At 39.3% G+C, this 23,077-nt stretch overlaps 1 long non-coding RNA gene across 1 annotated transcript; it reads right to left on the bottom strand.

Annotated features, from left to right (window-relative positions):
- Positions 1-2,086: 2,086 nt before the first annotated feature.
- On the bottom strand, positions 2,087-22,905 carry LOC115893136. Its single transcript, XR_004053074.1, has 4 exons — positions 22,793-22,905; positions 18,658-18,750; positions 15,941-16,061; positions 2,087-2,218 (listed from the first exon to the last, which is right to left on the bottom strand). It is a non-coding gene; the product is annotated as an uncharacterized LOC115893136 (long non-coding RNA).
- Positions 22,906-23,077: the final 172 nt, after the last annotated feature.

The following is a 23,077-nucleotide window of genomic DNA, read 5'->3' as shown; positions in this document are numbered from 1 at the left end:
TAGAAATGAATTCTCTCTCTTCTCTATTTTTTAAACAATTAATGATAGTAGAACACTTGGTAGGAAAATACTGGTGGACCTACCGAGATAAGCTAGAAAGAGAGCAAGGAGATTTGAGAGTCTAAAGGCTGGGATATAAGCAGATCCAACCTCCTATTTTTCAAGCAAGAAAACATGATATTTTTTATGCTACTTCTCATTTTCAAATCCCCTATTACAGTGTGATTTGGCTCATTTTCTTTCCCTTTTTCTCTTGAAGCAATCATAAAAATTAAGTCTAAAACGAATGCTATTCTTCAGATGGCAGGTTTGGTTGCCCTTTAAGGTACCTAATTTACAAAGCTCCCTTTAATGGGTGCCATCGTACAGCCAGGGAAATGAGCCACTACCATGGAAGTCAGGTTTGTTAGCTTTTTTGCCTGAATCCCCTCCATTTTTCTCCCAGCCTCAGTGAGCACAGTTTCTTTTCATCCTAACGTGGAGGGGGATAAAATGAAAGGAAATTTTTCCTTAATCCAATAGTGAAACTTTCCAGTTGTGAAGCACTTTGAAATACAAACTAATTAATAAACACAACTCTCTTCCAAAGCAGTAAGGATTGCCATTCTCATTTTTCACAGCTGAGAAAGCTGCAGTTAAAATAGTTTGCCCCAGGCTGCGTACCTCGTCTGTGGAAAAACTTTGAGGCACCAGCCCTGTATTCTCTCAGGATGGCATGTTGCCTCTCTAGAGAGTAATTGGCTTTTATGCGGGTTGTAGCTAACAGTGATTTCCTCAATGACTCCACAGTGCCCCTGGCACCAGCTATGCAATTAGTAATGCTCTTGTCACAAACTGTGAGTGACCCATTAAAGAAAATAAAGAAAAAGTAACTCACTGGATGGCCCTATCTCTCACAAACACTTCTGGAGATTGAAGAAATACTTTCGCAATTGTAAGTCCTGTGCTAAACTGAGAATCAGAAAAATGAAAAGTATTTGTTCATATCCTCATGGTACTAAGAGACCTCAGGGCCAAAATTATTACTGCCATTTCACAGGTAGAGAAATTAAGAACCAGAGATCATTGCTCCCAGTGGGAAATCATTACAAGTCTCTCATCTAAATGCTATCATTTTGTCTTACCTCACTAAAGGAAATACGCTTGTATACAACAGCACTGCAGCTATTTCAGTCAGAAAAAAATTATCACAGGTGACAGTATGTGTGAGAGTTTGCCTTGACCACACCTTTTATGACGGAATAATTGGTTCTGAGTTGTATCATACATGCATAATCACAAACTGGCCCCAGTGATGATGGAATCTGTAGTCAATCTGGGAAGCCCAAAATGCTTTTACTATGCCCACAGTTAAAACATTTGTATTTACAATACTGTATTATAGCTTGCTTATGAAGTACAGGGCCTGTCATAAACACGATTGGCTGTCAAATATAAGACAAATGCCTAGGACACAGATCTTTATAGCATCTTTGTTATCCCTTCTGGAAGCATATGCTGTTTATGTAAGTGAGGGATTAGTTATCATGAATAAATCCAGCCAGAACACTCTGGGTTCATTTTCATTTGTGACCATGGTGGGATTTAATATTGATGTTATAAAACTGGACCCCTCAATATAAGAGCCACTAGACACATCTGACTATTGACCACTGCAATATGCTGGTACAAATGGAAACATATACATGTAAAATACACACCAGATTTTGAAGGCTTCATATAAAAACAAAATTGCAAAATAGCTCATTACTTTTATATTGATTCCACATGGAAATGATAATATTTTGGAAATACTGGGTGAAATATAATAGATTATTAAAATGAATTTCACCTTTTTTGTGTAATTGTGTAACGTGATTATGTAGCTAATAGAACATTTAAAATTCTATTCGTGAATCACATATTTCTACTGGAAAGTGCTATTAGAGAATTCTCTCCTTTCAAGAGCTTCCTAAATTGAAAGCTTACTCAATCATTCAGTCCCCCAGACCACCAGCAACAGCTTCCTGCCAAACGCACAGTGTATTAGGCCGTTTGCATTGCCATGAAAAAATACCTGAGGCTGGGTAATTTATAAACCAAAGGGCTTTAATTGGCTCATGTTTCTAAAGGCTGTACAAGCATGGCACCAGCATCTGCTAGGCTTCGGTGAGGGCCTCAGGAATCTTCCAATCATGGTAGAAGGAGAAATGGGAGCAGTCACGTCACATGGTGAGAGCTAGGGCAAGAAAGAGACGGAGAGGTCTTAGACTTTTAAACAACCAGATGTCTCATGAACTAACTGGGTGGGAACTCACTTATCATCAAGGGGATGATGCAAAACCATTCATGAGTGATCCACCTCCATGGTCCAGTCACCCCCAACACTGGGAATCAATGTCAACATGAGATTTGGAGGGGACAAATATCCAAACTGTATCACACAGGAAGAGAATATTCAAAGAAGAGAATGTTTCCTGGCTTTAAAATCTGTCTTAATTATTTTATTTTCTAATATTGGAAAATACACTGTAAAGTATTTTTCTTTTATCTCTCCCTTGACTAACTCCTACATGTCCTTCAAGACAGCTCCATCACTGCCACTTGGAAGCCATCCCTCACTACCACATCCCTCTGTTCCTGGCCGTCCAGTGCCATGAAGCTGGCTGGGTTAGGTGGGTTCTGTGCTACTCTAGCCGTATTATAATCTGGTTTCATTATAATCTACTTGTCTCTTAAATTCATTTCCTATAAATTTCTATGGTAAGAGTCTCTGTCTTTCATTGTTATATTTCCCTTATGTAGCACAGTACCTGGAAACATTTCATAAACAATCATTTGTTGAATGATTGCTTAACTGAAGAACAAATAAATAAAAATAATTATTGGCTGGGCATGATGACTTATGCCTATAATCCCAGCAATCTGGGAGGCCAAGGTGAAAGGATCACTTAAGACCAGAAGTTCAAGACCAGCCTATGCAACATAACGCGAGCCCATCTCTACAAAAAACAAACAAACAAACAAAAGCTAAAAGAATTAGCTGGGTATAGCGATGCATGCCTGTAGTCCCTGTTACTCTGGAAGCTGAGGCAGAAGGATGGCTTGAGCCTAGGAGTTTGAGGCTGCAGTGAGCTATGATCATGCCACTGCACTCCAGCCTGGTTGACAGAGCAAGCCTCTGTCTCTAAAAATAATAATACTGCTTTAGTTGACATTGTTATTTCAGAATTATAAATTACGGTAGTTTACTTTTTTTTTTTTTTGAGACAGGGGCTCACTCTGTCATCTGAGCTGGAGTGCAGTGGCATGCTCACGGCTCACTGCAGCTTCGACCTCCAGGGCTTAGTTGATCCTCCCACCTCAGCCTCCCAGGTAGCTGGGACTACAGGCGTGTGCCACCACAACCAGCTAATTTTTTGTGTTTTTATTTTTTGTAGAGATAGTGTTTAATCATGTTGCCCAGGTTGGTCTTGAACTCCCATTCTCAAGTGATCTTCTCACCTTGGCCTCCTAAAATACATTTATGAGAATCAACTAACATAACTTTTGTATAGTGTCGATTAAATGAAAACTTACTGGCCAGCCTCTGCAACATTTCAAAATGTATTTGAAAGAAAATTCTTCATCATTTTATTAAACCACAATTCTTTGTAATTACTCTCCCTCAACTCAGGAGTGCTGTGAAAATGATATTGATGACTACAAATTGCTATGTGAAAATTATAAAGTAAAAATGTATTTGTATTTGTATATCACAAATCAACTAAACTGATGGTAGAGAGGTTACTGGTGATACACATGAAGCATTTTCTGGGAATTGAGAAGGTGCCTATTATAAAATTAATGCGTTTGAAGTGTCATATAATTTACTGACCAAACCCAGACACTTTGAGAGTTAATGGTAGTGCTATAATATTTATTCAGGGACAAAAAGCATAAATGGGACTGTCAGGAACAAATCAGGACATATGGGCACCCTCGTTATATTAAATGAGAACCGTTTCTTAGGCAAGTAACCCATACTATAGAAGTAATGGATGGGCTGTCCTCACAGGTTGATAGGAAGAAAGGGACGCTCATTCTTAATGGGAGTCCCACGAGTTAGAACCAGCAGTTACAAGATTCTGTCTTCTCTACTGGCCACTCTGTCTCGGGTGGATGAAACCTTGCAGCAGTCCCCTTCCCGATGGAGCAACTGACGAGCCCTGTGAGTGGAAGTTCTATCACTTTGCCCATCAGCTCACAAACTTAGAAAAGTGCTGGGATGGATCTGTTCTGTTGGGTGTGGGGAGAGGCCTTCCTTGATCAATGCTTAATGAGCCAACTCTGCCATCTTCCTTTCTGTGCCCTCCATCAGAGAGGCTGGAAAGGGGGAGGAGCTATAGAGCTACAGCTTACTAAGGCCACTAGCCTTTGTCATTGTTCTGTTTGTTCCCCTTGCCTTGGGGAAAAACTCAAAGCTGTATCATCTTGATAAGAGCTTTCTATTAAAACCAGTGCACACATTATTATTACCTCTTGAGAGATGAAGAAATGGAGGCTCAGAGACATTAAGAGATTTGCCCAGAGACAGTATTGTGGTGGAGACTTCCGAGGCCCAGGCTGAGGCATTTTTCACCATAACACAGTGCTATATGGAAACACCTCATAAAGACTGCATTGCCTTAATTTAATTTACAATATAAGCTTGAGTGTTTCCAAAGAAATCAAATGTAATGTTCATGCTTTGTTTTCTACAGCGGTGGTTACCCTGTACCATTCTGTAGGCTTGTGTCCTTGGGCAAATGTGACACTGCACACCCAATAATCACAGCCAGTCTAGCGGAGGCCCATGCTGCCCGAGAGCTCCATGGATGCCGACCAGCATTATTTAAGTTTTCATTCAAAATCTCCTTTAGGGTGACTTCTGTGCACCTGAAGTGCCCATTCAAGAAGATCAACAAATGGCTGAAGACAGATTTTTCAGCCAGAGGAAAGAATTATTACCTTACCATCAGTCTAATGAAAACAGAGGTGAAATACCAACCTGCAGTAGATAAACAGCACACCGAGCCATCCATCACATTCAGCCGCACTGAGCAGAACACCCTAACCGATTTCGCCTGACTTTCCTGCGCCTCTCGCAGACAGGCATTCACAGTATCAGAGAGCAGGGACCTTTTCCGGCAAGTTTTCATCAGAATAAAAACCTGATCAGGAATCCTTGAAGCCATTCTGTCTCCCAGTCTAAATTCCCCCTTTCTCTCTAGCTATGAACAGCAATAGCTTATTAAAGACTTGCTTCTCACTTGCAAGCTCTGCCAAGCTGGCGTTCCCTTCCAGGAGTTGGTTTCTATTATTGGATCTACACAGCAGCTCCAATGACAACTCTCTTTTTCAGAACCTTCTAGTTGATAATTAGCATATCCATTCATTCAGCAGAAATACCTGCCCATTACTAGGCACTCTGGGTATAGAGATACAAGGCCCCTGTCTTCCAGAAGCTGAAAGTCAAAGGAAAAAGAAAAGGCATCTTGCCTATCTAGAGACCTTTTCTTCCATTTTTCACATATATCATCACTCATTTTGCCTTAGCAATGGTAAATCAAAGACAGCAATGCACATTTTGTTAACAATGACCTGTTGAGGAAAATGTTTGAAGGACTCTAACACATTATAAATTGTGCTAATGTCTGTTGATCTTTAAAATAAGGTATCATAATAGAAACAACAAAACTATGAAATAGATTTGTGGAATGCTTATGATGTGAAAGGCACTAATCATATTTTGTTTAATACTTATGGAAATCCCACAAGATCATAGTATCCCCGATACACAAATGAAGAAATGGAGCCCAGCCTGAGAGTATACATCTAGTGAGTAGCAAAGCCACTATTTGGACCCAGGTATTTTTCAGGGTATTCAGAGATGGTCGTACTGTATCTGGTTAATTCACAAGAAACTAATAAGTAAAAATTTTGACTATCCATAGTGGAGGATATCCCTTTCTGGGGTCCAGAATACCTTGCTCCTATCCATAGAACACCTTCCTCATATCACATTTTTATTCAGAAATCTGCAAAGGGAGAGCGAATAGTATCAGAGGATGTTCCATACAGACTATGGTAAGGACAGATGAGATGACACTTCAAGTCATACACACACGTGTACACACACACAAACACACACATGCACACGGACAGGATCTCTGGTGAGTGGAGTGATTCCCCCTTTCACCTCCATCACCATCTCTCTAGGACAATTCTACACAAGTCACAAAACTCTGCCTCTATGATTACTTATTTTGTGTTCCAGTGCAGATCATCCAAGGTGAGCTTTTTTCCTTAGCTTGGGACAGGCCATATTCCCAGAGTAAGTATGCTTTGTAAATTAGCTCCTTAGTACACTAATGTGTATGACGTTTTTTTAAAAAGCAGAGGTCGTGTGACAGAGTTCTATGGTTTAAAACACGTTTAAGAAATGCAAATGTAAACAAAGTGAAATCGGCATTGTGACTATGGAAGATTGTCCCAAACAGATTTGAGAAGAACTGTAGGACTCATGCTCCTTAGGACACTGGGCTGTACTGTCTCTTCTGAAATCAAATTTTGCAAAAGGTAAAGAAACATTCTGTCTCCTTCAATTATGCATGTATTTAAGTAACTTATTGCTTAGAGAACAACTACTTGCCCTAACTTCTAAGCTTTGGAGAGATGCCTCTATGTCACCCCCAAGAACCATCTATCACTTATTTATTTCTATTGCCTCTAACACTTACACTTAGTAGTGAAATACACTTTTAAGTAATCATCGTTTTACTGGAATCGCTGTGTCCAAACATATTAGCATCTCACCCATTGTGGCTGCTCCATAAAACGTCAATGATGAGTTGAGATTTCAGACTTTTCTTCGGTGGTTGTGAAACTGGGATGTAATCCAGCTGTCAGGTCAAAGACAAACTTCACCTGCACTGTTTCAGATCCATCATGAGTATGACGTGCAAAGATAAGGTTACATCCAGTCAGGTGCTGACACATAGGAAATCGAATCGACCCAAGGGCCACGTTAATTAATGCAGAGCTCTGCCAAGTAGGGCTTATCAACTGAAGGGGCTGAAGACTCCCTAAATGTGGGCAGCTCAAGAACAAACCCAGTGAACCCTTGCCCTTGGCTGTGAGGCACTCTGAGGACTCGTTTGAAGTACAACCTGAACTTTGCTGGCACTGACCCAAATCCCTACACAGGGCTTTGATCATGTAGCTCTAAGTGACACAGGATTTCAGTCCAAACTGAGGCTCACTAACAACAACAGAAGGTGGAGATTAGAGGAAAGCAAGGAAGACCCAAAACTTCAAGCACATGCCAAGGAGATAACACTGTGTTGAGAGGCAGTCAGTGCCTCATGAACAATGCTTTGGGCTGCAGTTAATAACAGAGGCATCAACACCTCCCTCACAGATACTATCTTTTCACATTGCCCTCTTGTGTTTTGTATGTTAACATTTATTTCTCTAGTGCATATATGCTCTCTATGCCATGTGATATGCTATGATAATCAGAGAATTTTGATATGGCTTAGATTCTGGACAAACATAATGAAGATTTGTTTTTCTTTGTTACGATGGAATTCAAACTAAGCCCTACACTGGAAAGCTGTTCTCATGATAAGTTCACTGGTTTTGGAAATAGATGTGGTATTTGTCTAGCCATAAATTCTTGTATATCTTTTTCCTTAGAAGGCTCTGTTCATGGGTTCTGTGAAGGGCTGGGAGCCAAGTGTTGAGAGAAGGAAAGCTGGTGTGCGTGATGTGTGCTGATGAAGCAAGGGTGGTGGGCGGAGCCCGTCAGCCGTGCTGAGTGATATTCCACACAGCCTCAGCAGATGTCCTGTACAGAGGGCTTTGTGGTACCCACACAAGTTATGAACTCTGGAGTCTGTAGCTATGAAGAGGTATTTCAAGAAAGAAATTCTTTCTGCATACATCCTCTTTCTAGTGCGTCTAATACTTTCCCTGTGGATGAAAGAATTTTGTATGGTGCTAAGTATCACCTGATGGAACAGTTACTTTAGGCCGGGCGTGGTGGCTCACACCTGTAATCCCAGCACTTCCGAAGGCCAAGGTGGGCGGATCACTTGAGGTCAGGAGTTCGAGACCAGCCTGGCCAACATGGTGTAATCCTGTTTCTACGAAGAATACAAAAATTAGCTGTGCGTGGTGGCACATGCCCATAATCTCAGCTACTTGGGAGGCTGAGATAGGAATCACTTGAATCTGGGAAGCAGAGGTTGCAGTGAGCCAAGATGGCACCACTGTACTCCAGCCTGGGCCACAGAGTGAGACTCTCTCAAAAAAATAAAATAAAATAAAAAGAAATTGTTACTTTAATTGCTAGTTATACTAGTAGTGGACAAGAATAAGGCCTCTGAATGACTAGATGAAAACAACAATAAGAAAACCACAATTTTCTATGTCGTCATAACTGGATAATCATTTAGGGTGAAGGTGGATCGTAAAATTTCTTTGGTAGCTGAAGTTACCTCCTTTCTTGTTCTTTCACTTCCGTGCATGAATCTCTTGCTTACTATGGTAATGTGCATAAGCATTTTCCCTAAGATGTGCATAACATCTGCATTTTGCATAAGATGTGCATATGTTAAACAGGGAATCCTTTCCCAGTTGCTTGTTTTTGTCAGATTTGTCAAGGATCAGATAGTTGCAGATGTATGGCATTATTTCTGAGGCCTCTGTTCTGTTCCATAGGTCTATATATCTGTTTTGGTACCAGTTCCATGCTGTTTTGGTTGCTGTAGACTTGCAGTATAATCTGAAGTCAGGTAGTGTGATGCCTCCAGCTTTGTTCTTTTTGCTTAGGATTGTCTTGGCTATATGGGCTCTTTTTTGGTTCCATATGAAATTTAAAGTAGTTTTTCCTAATTCTGTGAAGAAAGTCAATGGTAGATTAATGGGGATAGCATTGAATCTATAAATTACTTTGGGCAGTATGGCTGTTTTCATGATATTGATTCTTCCTATCCATAAGTATGGAATGTTTTTCCATTTCTTTGTGTCCTCTCTTATTTCCTTGAGCAGTGGTTTGTAGTTCTCCTTGAAGAGGTCCTTCACATCCCTTGTAAGTTGGATTCCTAGGTATTTTATTCTCTTTGTAGCAATTGTGAATGAGAGTCCACTCATGATTTGGCTCTCTGTTTGTCATTGGTGTATAGGAATGCTTGTGATTTTTGCACATTGATTTTGTATCTTGAGACTTTGCTGAAATTGCTTATCAGCTTAAGGAGATTTTGGGCTGAGACCATGGGGTTTTCTAAATACACAATCATGTCCTCTGCAAACAGAGACAATTTGACTTCCTCTCTTCCTATTTGAATACCCTTTATTTCTTTCTCTTGCCTGACTGCCCTGGCCAGAACTTCCAGTACTATGTTGAATAGGAGTGGTGAGAAAGGGCATGCTTGTCTTGTGCCGGTTTTCAAAGGGAATGCTTCCAGCTTTTGCCCATTTAGTATGCTATTGGCTATGGGTTTGTCATAAATAGCTCTTATTATTTTGAGAAACATTCCATCAATACCTAGTTTATTGAGAGTCTTTAGCATGAAGGGGTGTTGAATTTTACGGAAGGCCTTTCCTGCATCTATTGAGATAATCATGTGGTTTTGGTCATTGGTTCTGTTTATGTGATGGAGTATGTTAATTGATTTGCCTATGTTGAACCAGCCTTGCTTCCCAGGGATGAAGTTGACTTAATCATGGTGGGTAAGCTTTTTTGATGTGCTGCTGTATTCAGTTTGCCAGTATTTTATTGAGGATTTTTGCATTGATGTTCATCAGGGTTATTGGCCTGAAATTTTTTCTTTCTTTTTTTTTTTTTTTTTTTTTTTTGTTCTGTCTCTGCCAGGTGTTGGTATCAGGATGATGCTGGCCTCATAAAATGAGTTAGGGAGGAATCCCTCCTTTTCTATTGTTTGGAATAGTTTCAGAAGGAATGGTACCAGCTCCTCTTTGTATCTCTGGTAGAATTCAGCTGTGAATTCATCTGGTCCTGGGCTTTTTTAGTTGGCAGGCTATTAATTACTGCCTCAATTTCAGAACTTGTTAGTGGTCTATTCAGGGATTTGGCTTCTTCCTGGTTTAGTCTTGGGAGGGGTGTATGTGCCCAGGAATTTATCCATTTCTTTTAGATTTTCTAGTTTATTCGCGTAGAGGTGTTTATAGTATTCACTGATGGTGCTCTGTATTTCTGTGGGATCAGTGGTGATATCACCTTTATCACATTTTATTGTGTGAAAACTGGCTAGCCATATGCAGAAAACTGAAACTGGACCTCTTCCTACACCTTATAGAAAAATTAACTCAAGATGGATTAAAGACTTAAATGTAAGACCTAAAACCATAAAAACCCTAGAAGAAAACCTAGGCAATACCACTCAGGACATAGGCTTGGGCAGACTTCATGACTAAAACACCAAAAGCAATGGGAACAAAAGCCAAAATTGACAAATGGGATCTAATTAAACTAAAGAGCTTCTGCACAGTGAAAGAAACTATCATCAGAATGAACAGGCAACCTACAAAATGGGAGAAAATTTTTGCAATCTATCCTTCTGACAAAGGGCTAATATCCAGAATACACAAAAAACTTACAAATTTACAAAAAAAAAACAACCCCATCAAAAAGTAGGCAAAGGATATGAACAGACACTTCTCAAAAGAAGACATTTATGCGGCCAACAAACATATGAAAAAAAGTTCATCATCACTGGTCATTAGAGAAACGAAAATCCAAACCACAATGAGACACCATCTCATGCCAGTTAGAATGGCGATCATTAAAAAGTCAGGATACAACAGATGACGGAGAGGATGTGGAGAAATAGGAACACTTTTACACTGTTGGTGGGAGTGTAAATTAGTTCAACCATTGTGGAAGACAGTGTGGTGATTCCTCAAGGATCTAGATCCAGAAATACCATTTGACCCAACAATCCCATTACTGGGTATATACTGAAAGGTTATAAATCATTCTACTATGAAGACACATGCATGTGTATGTTTACTGCAGCACTGTTCACAACAGCAAAGACTTGGAACCAATCCAAATGCCCATCAATGATAGACTAGATAAAGAAAATGTGGCACATATACACCATGGAATACTATGCAGCCATAAAAAAGAATGAGTGCATGTCCTTTGCAGGGACATGGATAAAGCTAGAAACCATCATTCTCAGCAAACTAACACAAGAACAGAAAACCAAACACCGCATGTTCTCACTCATAAGTGGGAGTTGAACAATGAGAACACATGGACACAGGGAAGGGAATATCACACACTGGGGCCTGTTAGGGAGTGGGGAGCTAGGGGAGGGATAGCATTAGGAGAAATACCTGATGTAGATGATGGGTTGATGGGTGCAGCAAACCATCATGGCATGTGTACACCTATTTAACAAACCTGCACATTCTGCACATGTATCCTATAACTTAAAGTATAATAATAACAGAAGATGTGCATATGATCTGCATCTTGCATAAGATCCCTGGGTAGGACTTGATTGTATTGATATCCTTTTACTTAATGAACTTTTGATAGCTGAGCTTTGTTCCATGTTGAGCTACTATTATTGTTCTAAATCATTAAAACTGTCATTTAAAACAGTCTTTAAAACAGAAAAGGACACAGCCTAGTCTGTCCATCTATTTGGATCTTCCAGTCTGAAGCGCACATATTACATAGCAGCAAACAACAATCTTTCTCCAACCACTTGGTTAAGTGATGATCACTGTCCTTTCCCCCTGATTCTTTTTTTCTTTTTTTAAGGTGTGTACTTTTATTCAACTGGTCTCAAGTCAGTGTACAGGTAAGCCCTGGTTGCCTCCACACCTCCACCCACTCCCAGGGAGACCAAAAGCATTCATACATTCCAAGTTGGGAGACAAAAAAGGGGGGCCATGATGGTTGATCATTCAAAATAAAACAAAAAGTATTAAACTGAAGATTTAAAAAAATTGCATTACCTTATTTACATGAAAGCAATGCTATCACCTACCCTGTGTGGGACTCTGGAGAGGACTGGGCCACTCTCCTTAGAAGTGGGGTAGTTTTTGGGATGGCAAGGGTCTTCCTGTAACAATGCATCTCACAATATTTGGAATGACTATTAAAGAAGATGAATGTACAATCAAAGTCCTTAGACACATTGTAGAACTTTGAGGGATGCTCACTCCAAATGAGAGCTGTCACCTTTATCGGTCTAGTTTTTAAAATCCTGAGTCAATCCAAAAACAAACAAAACAAAAGCCTTGCCAATCTTACCTTGTTTTTTGTGCATAGACAGGTTTTGGCAAGAAAGGGTGTAATGCAACTAAGTAACAGTCTGCTTAGAGGCATCTGCAGTGGACAGTGGAGGGGCGGGACTCATATTCCGGCCTGCTGAGCCACATCTGCTGGAAGGTGAACAGTGAGGCCAGGATGGAGCCTGCCCCCAATTCTGACTTCAATTTCTACCTCCCCTCTTCTTGCTCTTTCTGCTCCAGCCCAAGTGACCTGCTTAACATGCCAGGGCACACGGCAGGGGAGGGGCTTTGCACTTGCTGTTTCTTCAGTCTGATGGCTCCTCTCCAGCTATCTGCATGACTCGTCCTCACTTCCTCCAGTTCTTTGTTCAAATGTCATCCTCTTAATGAGGCCTCCCCTGGCCGCTCTGTCTAAAATTCTCCTTGCACTGGGCACTTTCTGTTCTCCTGTCTTGCTATTTCTCCCACGTATTTATTGCTACACTATAAATATACACATACTCTATTTTTTAGTTTTGGCCCATTTTAGTGTTGATCTCCCCAAGCAGCATTGAGGACAGAATTTTTGTTTGTTTGGCTCTCTGTTGCATTAGGGCACATGATGAGTATTTAATATAAATTTTTGAATGAATGAATGAATGAATGGGGTCAGGTTCTCTGCTGGACACAACTGATCAAGTCAAATATGGTTTCTCATTGCAAGGAGTTTATGTCTCATGAGGATGGCAGATATTTAAGTAATTAAAATAAAATGTGTCCACACATAAACCTGCACACAAATGTTTATGGCAGCTTTATCCACAATTTCCCAAATTTGGAAGCAACCAAGTTTCAGCATGTGAATGGATAAATAAGCTTGAGTACATCCAGACAATGAAATATTTACTCAGTACTAAAAATAAATAGCTATCAAGCCATGAAAAGATGTGGAAGAAAGTTAAATGCATTTTACTAAGTGAAAGAAGCCAATCTAAAAAGGCTATATACTACAATAATTCCAACTATATGACATCCTGGAAAAGCCAAAACCATGAAGACAATAAAAAGACCAGTGGTTTCCAGTGGTTAGGGAGAGTGAGTGATAAATAGATGGAGCATAGAGGATTTTTTTTTTTTTATAAAGCAGCGGAACTACTCTTTATGATACAATAATGGCAGATATATGTCATTATACATTTGTCCAAACCCATAGACTATGAATGAATCCTGATGTAAACTATGGATTTTGAGTGATAATGATATGTTCATGCAGGTTCATGAATTGTTTTAAATGTACCACTCTGGTAGGGGATGTTGGTAGTGGGGGATGTTGATAACAGGGGGAGTGGCAGGGGCATATGTGAGATCTCTGTACCTTCCCCTCAACCTTGCTGTGAATGTAAAATTACCTAAAAAATAGTCTATTAAAAATGTGCAAATTTGTGAGAAAATCTAAGTATCTAAGTGTCTCCAAGATCATGAGTTTGAACTTGAAAATGGCAGTGTCTATACAAAAAAAAAAAAAAAAAAATAGGCTCACTGCAGGGGTGAGAGGGAATAGCAGTGGAGCTTAGTCCGGTCTTCCTGTGGTAGTGATGTTTAAACCAACACCTGAGCTTTATGTGAGGGGCCAGAGGCAAGAGAGAATATGGCGGGTGCCAGTTCCAGGTGGCTGGAGCTGGGACACAAGAAGTGAGAAGGGTCCAGATGTTAAATAAAGCTCAAGGTGGCAGGGGGTGGGGGGTAGGTGCAAAGGTCTGGCATGAAATCTTCAGGAGACTAAGCAATAGGGAGCCATAGAGGGGTCTGAAGCAGGAAAATGACATGACCAGAATAGTATTTTAGCCAGATTTGAGAGAAGCAAGAAGAAAAGTTAAAATGAAATCGATTTCAATGTGTGCAGACTGTCAAATCTGTCCCTGGGAGAACTGATTCACTCTGGACAGACAAAAATAGTAAGCACATAGAGTACAAGTGAAATTTTCCTGGGGTGCTTATAGCTCTGGGAACACTGAGCCCATCCCTGCCTCAGCATTTCACCCACCACGTCCCCTTACCGAAAACGTTCTTTTCATCCATCCACAGCCACTCATCCTTCACAAATACAGTTGCAGTCTGCTTCCTCTGGAGAACTCTTTCTGTCCTCATTGGTATTTCTTTCCTTTGATCTCCTAAAGCACTAAGGTGCACACCACACAATTTAGCTCTTAATGGTCTACCTTACTGAATAATCTGATACCTTAGTACCTCAAGCAGAATGTTCTTTCCTTACTAACAAAGACTCCACACCCCACCCACCTCCTCCCTACCTACCAGGTTCTTCCAAATGTACCAAATAATTTAGGTCCAGAGTACTGAATATAACCTGGCAGTTTGCAATCTTAGAATGACTCTTCAAAGACTCACACTTTATAAATAAGAACATCTGGACATAAGTAGTTCAGCAGGAAAAGCCAGGAGAACTAGGCTTTAGAGTTATTATGTAGCTATAATTTAGTTGAGTGACCCCACGCCAAAAAAATCAGAAGACCCTCTAAGACAGTTGAGCATTTGTGAAGAACAAAGGCAGAATATCCAAAAGGTAAGGACAAATCTTAAATATAGTAAAAAATTAGGCAACTGCCACATGAAAACACCTAGTAGAATCTGAAAAACAAACTTCAGTGAAATTTGGCCAACTGTGTAAATGACTAAAAACCTCAGTATGGTCAGTATTGAGATCCAAAATAATGGAGTAAAATATATAAAAACAGCTCTATTTCTGGAGTAAGATGTCAGACCACTCCCTTCCTCCCTCCCTCCCGCCTCCCCTCCCTCCTTCCCTCTCCCCCTCCCTCCCTCCCTCCCTTCCTCACTTCCTCACTTCCTCCCTTTCTCCCTTTCCTCATTCCCTCCTCCTCCCTCTCTCCCTCCCTACCTGGTGTTGAAAATATTATCAATAGACCTATTAATTACTGCATTCATGTATTCTTACAGTGTCCTTTTATTGGCTGTCAAGGACCATTAAATGGATCAACATAAAACAGTGTGCTACCTCTTGACTCCAGTTTCAAAATCTCAGTATATTTCAGTAAACTATCTCTTTAGTGAGAGTGATGATGTTTGACTATAAGACCTTGTTGAGAGTGACAACAATGAATGGGTTACACATTGCTGATCTAGATCAAGCAGTTTGTCAGATGTTACAATATGCTTATGCATTAAAGTCACACTATGCAGCAATAATCCTAAGTTTATTTTGTGTCAGTTACAGCATGATGGGGATGCCAATCACAAAGTTCTTACACGTAGGTTATCATTTCTATTCTAGGTCCCCATATTCAAAAGAGTTCATAACTTGGTCACAAAAACTAATCATGGAATGAATCTTGGCATATGAAAGTCACTTCTCAGAAGATTAAAAAAATACAAATTAGAAAAAAGCCCCAAGTGCTTTGCCATTCTGATGTTACCCACAGGCCCCAAAATGAATTAGCACGTCAGCAAGTCCTTTTCCCTTATTTCTTTCTTTCTCCAAGGAAATTGTGTACTTCAGGGCCCTTGGGTCAGTTTTTAAGCTGACTTGTCTGGAAAAGGTATCACTTGGAGGGAAAGAAGTTCTTTTCCAGCCTGGGCAATATAGTTGAGACCCAGTCTTTATAAAAAAATTTTAAAAGATAAATCAGCCAGGCATGGTGGCTCATACCTGCAGTTCCAACTACTCGGGAGGTTGAGGTGGGAGGATCACTTGAGCTCAGGAGTTCAAGGCTGCAGTGAACCATGATGGTGCCACCACACTCCAGCCTGGGTGATGGCACAGTGAGACCCTGTCTTAAAAGAAAAAAAAAAAAGGAATTAGAATTAAGTTCTTTTGTGCTACACAAAGATATTTTCCTTCAGGTGGTGATGGGAGGAGGGGAGGTTGGCTAACACTGAAGTTTCAAGTTTGAGTTCAGGGCTGTATTTCTGAATATGAACAAGATGCTATTGAAACTGTTCATTTAGATGCTCTCTCTCTTTAAACAATCTCTAAAATTGTATATTACAGAAACTGAGAACAAAGATTCAATCTTGTTTTCCCTTGCAACTGTAGTAACAGATATTTACTGACAGCAAACTGTTCCAGATATTTTGTGAACATTATTCCATTTAATACTAATTTTAATATTGCAAAAAGGCACCACTTACTGCCTTTGTTTTATCAATGAGGAAACTTAGGCTCAGACCAGTTAAGAAACCTGCCAGGGGACATACACTGAAGCTGAAACCCAGGAAACCCAGGCCCATAATAAGTTAAATGTGTGTGTTCTATTAGTTACATACACTTTTTAGCATGACACACAAAGGTAGGTCATGCTAAAAAGTGCCAATACCTATGTGGAAGAAAATACAGTTAAATATACACTCTAAAGGTCTTAATGTTGTTAACATGCAAGTGTCTGAATGGCAACTGCTAGGGCTTTGTGGGGCCGGGCCTAAGTAAACGCTGATACAGGCAGCCGCTTCACTTAGCCCATCCAGTTTTGCCCACATTGTCTTTGGCAATTTCTGTAGTCATCTCCAATTCATTAAAAAAGTTTACTACAAGAGTTAATTGATCTTGATTGCTGGTGGGTAGCATTAACTCAAATACAGAAATGCTCTTGCTCTCCAAGACGACTCCTATTTTAGGGCCTGGCCACTGCTAGGCTAAGCTTGATGGGTTACCCTCAAATGATGACCCGGATTCATGTAAGTTGAACTTGTCCTCAAACGGCTGCTGGCTATTAAAGTTTAATTTTGATTAGATCTTCTTCCAACATTTAGTAGAACAATTCCAACTCACTAGGTTTTCCAGGTTTTTCAAAAATCACTTTTCCTTTTCATGGTTAGTAATTTTAATCAGAGAAAGAAAAAAAAATCTCAAATGCACAAAATCTTTTACCATGCTTCATCTTTTTAATAATGTATTTATTTTTATTCTAAGTCCAACAGGCAAAGACCAAGTCAATTTCAGTATTTGGCACAAAGCCTGCTGCAATATTGATGCTATAATATCAATCATGATTATAAGTTACTCTGTTATCATTATGTGAATATTATTTTATAAGCTTTAATAAGATGCTTGAGCATTTAAGTTGAATGGTTTAAAGTCTAAATTCATATTCATGCCAAATATGTAGGACATATTTTTCATAATTGTTCTTGTCCCTTGGGTCAGTAATATACTTTATAATCATCATAAAATGTCATTCTTAATCCATTTTAATTTATCAGAAGGAAAATATGGATGGTTATTGCCCAATTAAAATACTCCTGATGCTTTTAAGGTAGATATTATTGGGGTTTTGGAATTTCACTGAAGACAATTAAAAAAAAGAGCAGCTGCATGGCCTCAAAGTGTTTTTAAGTGCTCCAAGTTTCCAGAGATATCCAGCTGTTCAGCAGTTCCCTATCCCCTGTGTCCTGTTCTCGTATCATCTGTGATGTAATCAAGGAAAGACTGGAACATTTTTCCCACATAAAGGGTGCAGGAGCATGTGACTAGAGATAGAATTTTCACTTGGTACCTAGAGAATCCATTCTGATACTTATATACACTTGGCTTACAGTTGCCAAGAGCAGGACCTAGGAAGAAGGTCACCAAAACACCTGAGATAAATGCATGAATTTGAGTCTGCCTCCTTGGCTAGACATAGTACCACTTGCTTCGTGAGAAACACAAGAGGTGTGCTCTTGGAATGGGTGCTTTTTGAAGGTGTTTGCTAAGGGCATTTTCTGTAGACAATTCACATGATACTGACTAGAAAGCAAACTGGTAGGTGCCCATACACAACCCAGTAGAGCAGACTCTGTTACAAAAGCTACAGTTTCTTCTAGAGAAATTAAATGAATCAAAGTGATTAATATTTATAAAATAAAACATATAGTCAGAAAAACTGCATTTCAGTTCATATGAAAAAATTACAAACAGAATTCAGTCTGACCCTTCTTCATTTGATGCACTTGACTTCTACTTTCCTCTCGATTTCATCAAGATCTTAAGCCATAACTGTATTGAAACCTATTTTTATTTTCTTCCCCTCACTTATCCGAATATTGTAATTTTATATACACATGTTCAGTTATCTGAAAAGAAAGTCCCCAAAGTTCATAAACTTCTAAATGTTTACTTAATATTAAGATGAAAGCCCTCTTAAGGAGGGATACTATGAAGATGCCTTAAGATTGTTGGAAAGTCCAGGCTTCCAAACAATTGGTGTTCTTCTCCAAAAAGAGGAGAGTCTTTGCAGTGGGAGCATAAGGATTAGTTGGTGGATGTGGTAAAGGCAGACAAGTTGATTGAAATATATGCAAATAGCTTTCATTTGGAGGTGTGTTATAGTTTACAAAGAGCTTTGGCATGCACATGTTGTATCATTTGGTAAATATTAGCATACCCACCATTCCTAGAAGCAATTCAGTTGTCTTCTAACACACTGCTCATTTGTGAATATTTTCTTTTTGAACAGGCAAATTTTCACTTGAAATATTGAACTTCAGGATCAATATCATATATTATAAGGGGTGATAAAGTCATATGCATTCTTAAGTAAAAATAACACCACATTCTTAAAAGGACATTTGTTTGTTTATTACTTAAATGGGTTTCAGCCACTAGCGTACATTTGGCACCAGTTGCTGTGTTTTGCTCTAGCCCGAGACTCTAATGACTGAGCACTAGTTACTCTGGTTCTAAAAATCTATGAATTTTGATATATGGCTCTACATTATGAAAGCTTACCTCTTTATGGCTTCAACCAGAGGAGTGTATGGCTCCGGGCTTTTCTTTTAGGCTCTTTGACCTAGAGAAATGAAGCTTGGAACAGGGAATCTGCAGGCACTAACTTGTACAGGAGAGTCCCAGACCTGCAGGCAGCATGCATTCAGTGAGCTGGGAAACTCTAGTTAGGGAACATGGAGTCACTAAGTCTTTCAAAGTAGGAAAGGAGCCCCAACTGTTAAGGCAGCTAGCCAAGCAGGTGACAAACTGTTGTACTTCAAAGACAGGAAATCCCTTCAAACGTTAAATTGTAAGGACACAAAATGACCTACATTCAGGAAAACAGGGAGTCAGTAATTCCACATCAGGCTTGTTCCAGTTTACTGAAGCGTGTCTGCTGGATATTAACTTGTCCTAAGGATCCCACTCTAAGTAGATGGCAGCCTTTTCCACCGGAAACCCACATTTTCAACATCTTATTTTTTAAAAGTCATTCGAGTTCACATCAGATTGAAGTTACTATGTAAGTACTCTCTCTGGGACAGTTTTCAACCTTAAAATTAGTCTAGTTTAAAATTACAATTAGAATGTTTAAGAAATCTACGAACATGTTTAAAAAATCTTCTGAACATCAAAACTAAGAGAAGGCATCAGTATACAGTGCAGTCTTAGAAAGCAACTGATGGATTGCTTAACAACTGATGGATTGCTTAAAATTGGAAAGACAGCTTAGAAGTGCCCCAGTATCAAGGCATAGGGCTTTCCAGTAGCTTTTCCCAGCTCAGAAGGCAAAGTCTAGATGGATTTCCTGCCAATCCCCAAAACTACCTAGGGCTGTGGATGTAGCAGTTTGAAACATGTGTCAATGCTAAATACTTGTCCAACTGGCTTGGAATAAAGGGAGGGCTGTGGGTAGGGATGGCTGAAGGGAGCAGAGAAATGGCATATGCTATTTTCTCACGGCAGGGCCTCTGTCCCCCAGCACTCGAAGAATTACTGAACAAATGTGTAAGTGGGAAGGAAATGGATGGGTGAAAGTTAACTTCATCTCAGCACAAAAAAGTTGCCTTTCCATGCTTACATTTTCAAAACGCAAAAATCCAAAAAGCATTGATATTGGAAAATTCCTGGGAAACTGAAAAGCTTAACCATATTCCATAATTTTATTAATTTAAGACTTTCCAAGCAGGGAGATCAAACTTAACTCTGCTTCCAGCTTACAAAGCAAGTCAACTTATTTTGTATGTATAGCTATAAACTGTTTGCAAGTTTCCTCAGTCAGGTACTCGGGATGAATTATGAATGGAATTAGCTAGCCTGACTTGGAATTTCCTCACTTTTACTGGTCTTTAAACAAGATTTTTATACATTCATATGTAATCGATGGAACCAACACATGAAATGGTCCTTCACATAAAACACTCTCTTTTAAAGTGATTTTGCAGTTAAGGAAACCTAAATATGAACTTCTGATGTGGAAAAGGTAGTTTTTACATGCTATTTAGAAACTGATCTAAAAAACTGATGAGCTGACCACAAGATTTCTGTCAGAAACTGAAATTAGGATTATATTTTAAATTATAATTGTAAATGCTTGCTTTCTTTCATAAAACCAATCTGCTTCTCATATTCCTAGCCTTAGTCACATTGAAAATACATAAATTTGGTATTTGGTTATTGAGTTTTGAAGTTGCAAGGCAGGATAATTTAGATATTCATAAATACAGAGCATAAGAAAATCCTTCCTGAGTGCAAAACTACCTTTAAAATCATCATCCAAAGGAGTGAATGCCACACCTCCTGATTTCATTTTGGCTATTAGCTATTTCATACCTTAACATACATTCTTCCACATAAAACTTGCACTGTCTTCAAACTTGCCTACAAACTGGCATGTCCAAATTGTGTGCATAAAAAAACAAGATGAAGATCGATGCCAAGTTTTCAAGAAAGAAATGAATTTGGATTGTTTTTTATACCAACAAGACACATGTTCAAATTTATCCCATGTATATAAAAAGATTAGTATAAAATATGTTCAATTGTTTATGCAGAAAGTAGTAGGGAACAAATTCCAATAATTTTTATCACATAGCTGATATAGTGAAATATTTGGAACATTTAAAATAAAAGTGCTAATTAAAATACATATAAAATTTTCAAAGTTTAAAAAGCAGTTGGAAAAATACTTTTACCACTTAGAATACAATTACCTGCACAGCTTAATAGTCTTATAGATTTCAGGAGTAAAGTGTGTTTAGAAACGTCTTTTCCATTCCCTCAAACCTATAGTGGGCTGAGAATATAACTCTTTCTTCATAATATATTAAAAAGTATCCACCATCTTGAGAGAACTATATATTATGGTAATAATTTTTACATCTGATTATGCCATTTTTAGACTATGGAATATAGTCTCTGAATTCTTTTGGCGGGGAAGGAAATGGTGTGGAAAAAATAATTTTAAAACGTGTTTCTATCTTCATTTAAAATGTATACATTCTCAAGTTTCTTAACAAAAAGCTTTGATCTCACTATTTTATATAGACTGCATTTACAGGCTTGGAAATCCTGTTCTCTCTATTAAACTCCTTAAACAGGATTATATAATCTTACTTAAAAAACTACTTACAGCAAACATGGTGCTCAAAAGAATTAAAAATAATAGTTGCAGTGTTTTAATATTTATGAAAATATGTTTTTTGAAAGACAGATGAACTTTGAAATGTGAACACAGAAAAAAAATACAAGTATAAAGTTTCCTTTCAAAACTTTTCCTTTCGAAGAAATATTTATCCTACATTTCTACATGCAAAACTTTTAGAGTAAACTATTGAGAAAATCCTAGATAGTAAAACATTTGTTTCTGTAAGTTCATAAGCACTTGCTGTACATACTCAAAGGCAGCCCTGACCCACTGTATCCACAAATGCATCTGCAGGGGGAATGGTTCCAAGCCAGTCGCTGAATGTCATCTGTCCCTTCTCCAGGAGCAGGGACATTGAGTCACAATGAAATTTTATTATTTATATGCATTTTTTAAAATTCTGTTTTTCTTAGCGTTCAAAGCTTTGATAGTAAATGTCAAACCACACTGAAGTCGACTTGTTAGCTTTTTTAGCTAGCCTTACTGCTGTCGGCAATTTCAAACTGCAAATGACAACAAACAGGTGGGTTTTTTTAAATCACTAAAGAGCATCCCTTTTCATATAGCTAATATAACAAAAAAAGCCTAAAACATGGGCATATAATTCCCACTGTAAATTAATTCTATTTATTTCAGGCTTACGTATTAATAGCAAGTGAATGCTTTCCAAGAGATCCTTGGCTGTTCCATTTGTCCTTGAACATTAACCTTGCCACCTCAAAACTCAATGCCTTTGCACTTAATCTAGAAAATTAAAAATACAAGTCGTCCTCATCTTAGTAACCTGTGCAAGTTTCTACAAAGTGACTGGAGGATCTACGCGGTAACTAACTTTAACTTACCTCTTCCTAGGCTTTATTAACGAGTTTATCAAAAAATATTAAATTTCTGGCAAGATGTGGCTAATTCTTAAGTGCAGCTTAAAACTTTGGACGTCCCCCTTATAAAAATGATGCCACGAAATGTGCCACTGTCCATTTATTTCCCATTCCACTTAACGCATTAATATTGACCCTCAGGACAGCAGCGCTGGCATCATTTTGGAGCTGCAAAGCAAGACGTGGTGCGTTGATGAGCTAAAAAGGACCCGTCTTTCACTGGGCCCCTTACCAACATCTCTCTCCCTAGAAGACAAATACTTTTCAGATCTCGCACCCCTCTTTACAAACCTGAGCGGGGCTTTCGGGGTAGGGGGAGGCAAGACTTTGGTGGGAGCTGCTCGTCCTCAGTAAAGCGAGAGCCGGCTGCAAAGGCGCAGGCTGGCAGTTCTGGTCATTTCCTGCCGATTTCCGATTCCCCTCGGAGCAGCTTGGAGAGGAAGTCGAATTTCTTTTCCAGGCGGAGCCTCCACGATGGGCGCGGGAGCCGGGATCGTGCGTGGGCCGGGATCGTGGCCTGGGAGAAGCGGGAACCTGGTGCCCGCCCGCGTCCTCGCGCCTTGGCCAGGAACTGGA

This window comes from Rhinopithecus roxellana, chromosome 14 (genome assembly GCF_007565055.1).
Source record: "Rhinopithecus roxellana isolate Shanxi Qingling chromosome 14, ASM756505v1, whole genome shotgun sequence".
Classification (NCBI taxonomy): domain Eukaryota; kingdom Metazoa; phylum Chordata; class Mammalia; order Primates; family Cercopithecidae; genus Rhinopithecus; species Rhinopithecus roxellana.
The sequence above is the reverse complement of the archived record's forward strand: the minus strand, read 5'-3'. Positions and strand labels throughout refer to the sequence as shown.